At 40.1% G+C, this 4416-nt stretch overlaps 1 pseudogene; it reads right to left on the reverse strand.

Moving 5' to 3' along the window:
• Nucleotides 1-220: 220 nt before the first annotated feature.
• LOC119568598 overlaps nucleotides 221-4416 on the reverse strand; it is a 9737-nt pseudogene continuing 5541 nt past the window's right edge.

Genomic DNA, 4416 nt, shown 5'->3' on the forward strand with positions numbered 1-4416 from the left:
GACCTATATTGAATTTTGTCATATAACCATGACAAGGAATGTTTCGAAAACTGTAATTCCTCGATTTTATGACCGTGATTTGTTAATACCCCAAAGAAATATTTTCACCGCTTTGTGCTCCTGTATGTTTTCTGTGAACATATGCAACCAGGAGAAAGTTGCCACATGTTTTGGCAGTGTTATTATTGAGGTCAATTTGGAGCACAGGTTGTAAGTGGTGTCACAGGTAAACATGAGGATCGTATTCCTTATCAACGATGTCATAAGCTTTTACTATGGGACCTCTAACGAACTTGTACATTGACGAAAGAATGTCCAATGCCTTAGCTGAGGAATGAAAAATTTCTCGGGCATTTGAGAATACCTCGAGAGAAAAAGGTCTTGCTCTCTATAAAGCATTTAGTTCCTGTTGTGTCTTTTACGTGGAAGATCACCTGTGTTTCATGTTTGAGGCTTAGTAACGACTGGCACAGCGTGATCTATTTGTAATTCTAAAAGAGAATGCATAAATGATAGCATATGGTGATTTTAAGGGGGTGGTCGTCCCACTCTTGCATATACCAAATACAAAGAAGTATAATTTTTATATGTAATAAAACATATTACAATATCACACAGAAATAAAATATCTCACACACGCACTTTACTTTGACCTATCTTAACCTTGGTATGGAAGTCAAAAAGGGAGACCAGATCTTCCATTATCATGAAAGTTGACTTTGATATTAACGAAGCTGTATTAGAATTACCTTGTAGATAAATTTTGATACCCAGAAGGCCTTCGAAAGAAAACACACTAGTTAGCTATATTTCTCTTTATTACTGGAAATGGAACCTACGGTGGGTAACATTAATATCACATCGTGCAAATGTAAAAAATAAATATATACAAAATCACAACCTCGTACATTTTCTTTTTGTTTTCCTTTTGTAGGAAATTTCAAGGTTTGCTATCAAACACCGAGACTCTAAGTTATAGGGATAAGGGAAAAAGATTAAAAATGAAGACATTAGGCTAAAAGTGAAACAATGCAGAAACAACAAAAAAAAAAAAAAAAAAAAAAAAAAAATTATCGCATAGGAAAAAACAATAATAATAATAATAATAGCACAGTATGATAAGAACCACGTATAGCATAGCGAAAGAATAAATTTTGAATGATGTAATAATAATACTAAACAGACGCCTAAAAATTATATCCAAGGAAAAGTAACTCCTCTTTGCACTCAATCATCATGAGAAATCATCAGTATTTCGTGTTACAAACTGAACTGATCTTAAAGTGTGATTGTGTATACTAAAAGGGTTTTCCCCTTTCCCTTTTTTATTTCACTTCTTCAGTGGTATGAAAAAGGTACATTGAAAGCAATTTAAAAACTCCCACTCACTCCGATAGATTTTGTTCTGTTGCTAAAATTCGTAGTTCCTCTGGTATATACTAATGAGCTTGTTCTCATTTTTATTTCTCTCTTCTCTCTCTATCTATATTTATCTCTTTCTCCATCTCTCCTCCGTTCTCTCTTCCTCTCTGTCTCTCTTCTTCTCTGTCTCTCTTTCTTTCTGTCTCTCCCCCCCCCTCTCTCTCTTTCTTCTTCTTCCTCTTCTCTCTCTCTTCTCTCTCCTCTCTCCTTTCTTCTCTCTCTCTCTCTCTCTCTCTCTCTCTTCTCTCTCCTTCTTTTCTCTCTCCCTCTCTCTCCTCTCTCTCCTCTCTTTCATGGGTTTCGGGGAAAGGGTCCCGGGATTGGTTCGTCTTGTATAAAACTGCCGAGAAACGTATTGAATTAAAGGGGAACTTTGGGTGTTGAGGTTATGGTGGTGGTTTTGGGTGGGGGTTGGTGGGGGTTGGTGGTGGTGGGGGTTGGGTGGGGGTGGTATTGGTGGTGGTGGTGGAGTGGGGGTGGTGGTGGTTGGTGGTGGTTAGTGGGGGTGGTGGTGGGGGTTTTGTTGGTGGTTTTGGTGGGGGTTTGGTGTAGGGGTGGTGGTTTTGGGGGTGGTGGTGGTGGTTTGGTGGGGGTGGTTGGGGGTGGTGGGGTGGTGGTGGGGGGGTGGGGGTTGGTGGTGGGGTTGGGGGGGGTGGTTGGGGTGGTGGTGGTTGTTTGTTTTTTGTGGTGGTGGGGGTGGTGGGTTGGTGTTGGTGGGTTGTTGTTTTTTTTTGTTGTGGTGGTGGTGTGGTGGGATGGGGTTGGGGGTTGGTTTTTGTTATGGTGGTGTGGTGGTTGGGGGTTGGGGGTTTTGGTGTGGTGGTGGTGGTGTTGTTTTTGGGTGTTGTTTTTTGTTTTTGTTTTTTGGTGGGGGTGATGGTGGTTGGGGGTTGGGTGGTGGAAATTGGTTATTTTTTGTGTTGTTGGGGGTGGGGGTGGGGGTGGTGGTGATGGTGGTGGTGGTGGTGGTGGGGGTGTGGTGGTGTTGTTTTTGGGGGTTTGGTTTTGTTGTGTTTTTTGGTGTGTGGGTGGTGGTGATGGTGGTGGTGGTGGTGGGGTGATGGTGATGGGATGGGAGGTGAGGGTGATGGCGTGGTTTTGGGCGGGATAATGAAAATAAGTGATAATGATAGCAACAATAAAATTGAAGTAATGATAAAAAAAGAAATTTTATTTTTTTATAAATTGTTTTGCAAAAGACTTGATCGCAGTACTTCGCTTTTATTTTTTCCCAAATTTTATTTTGCTTAAAAATACAATTAAAAAACGGGTGTAAAAAAATATCTATACCTTTTATTTTGAGGCAACTACAGCTGGGTTTATTAAAAAAAATAACTACCTTGCGCTCTATTTCAAAAAATAAGCTTTTACAAAAAACTTGTGATAATCTTCTTTTAATTTATAGGCGTCCCTTAAAACTTAACATTTTCTCTTGCCTCCATAAATAATTTCTTCTGGGGTTTAAACCCTAAAAAAATTTCCTTTTCGCTTGCCCTTTCGCCTACTATCTTGCTCATAACCGGTTTTTCTCAAATTTTTTATTCTCCTGTTTCTCCATTTTCTTTTCTTCATAAAGATGGGGATTTCCCAAAACTTCATATTTTTATTTCTCGTACTTACTAAATTTTGTTTTATCATGATATATCCCTTAAAAATGCATTTTTACTTTTTTGCTTTAAACCGTTTTTAATCTGAATATCCCTAAAAAAATGCTTTTTTACTTTTTTGCATATAAAAATTCTGCTATAATCTAAACTTATCCCCCCCCCTCAAAAAAAAAAAAAAAAAAATCACTTTCTTCAACGTTCTCTTTTTTAAACAAACACAGACTTTTTCTCAAAACCCTTTCCCTTTCACTTTCTTTCGTACGTAAAAGTCTTTCTTTCTCGGGGTGGACATGGGGGGTCGGGGTTGGGGGACATCCCTAACTTCCTGGGCGACGAGATGGGAAATTCCTGAAAAAAAAGCCGCGATAAAAAAAGAAGATCTCCTGCTGCCAAGGAAACCCCCCCAGGCAGACGCGTTTGCCTGTTGGTTCGATTTGTTTGGTTTTTTTTGGGAAGAGGTTATGTCGGCGTGTTGCGTTTTTTTATAGGGGGGCCTATTTGATTTTTATATATATGGGATGACTTTTTCTGTAAAAACAGTGAGAAAAATTTGGACTTTGGAATCTGTCTCCCCGTACCCGCCGAAGGGAAGGCCCCCTCTCTTGGTGCGAATTTCCCACCCGTTAGCCAACGCTCACAAAAACTTCTCCCCGGTGGTCCCAGTATCTCGGTCGAAGTGGTAGACCCCCTGCGGATTTTATGATCGAGCCCTGGAAGAGATTTACACGATAGGGTCAACAGAGCTGAGGGAATATGTGAGGGGGAAAAGTTTGGGGAAAATTGAGGGGGGGATTATGCCCCTTTCGATGATGCAGAAGAAAAAACGGGGGGAGAATATTGTTTTGGGGAAAACGTACGGGGATGTGTAGGTGGCAAAAAGGTTTTTGTTTTTGGAAAATGGGGGGAAAAGGGGTCTTTAAATCAACTTTCCTTTTTGTATAGTGGGGGTTTTCTGGCACAGTTTTTTATACCAAATACGTGTGGTCTATTTTCATGGGTTTGTACCAAATTATAAAACTTTTTGCTCTCTCTTATTAAATTCTTTTCCTTCTTGCAATTGAAAACACATTAAAAACTATAAAAAAAACAAAATCTCCCTATGAATCCCCGTGGGCAAAAATCGAAAAGGGTCCTTTGTTTTTTTTCATTTACTTTTGTCCTAATTATAAAAAAGACCGATGTTTATTCCCCCACTCACAGTATAGGACAACCCTTTGGGAATAGTATATCCCGCAAATTGCGTGTCTTGGTGGGCAGTGCTGAAAATCCCCCGGGGGCAGAGACGACTGCGGAGGACTTCGTGAAAAACGGCCTCCCGATACGGGGGTCTGCGGGGGAAAACATTCGATTGGAGGGATTTTTGTGGTTAAAATTTTCTATTTCTTTA

The sequence above is a fragment of the Penaeus monodon genome, unplaced genomic scaffold (assembly GCF_015228065.2).
Source record: "Penaeus monodon isolate SGIC_2016 unplaced genomic scaffold, NSTDA_Pmon_1 PmonScaffold_10013, whole genome shotgun sequence".
Lineage (NCBI taxonomy): Eukaryota > Metazoa > Arthropoda > Malacostraca > Decapoda > Penaeidae > Penaeus > Penaeus monodon.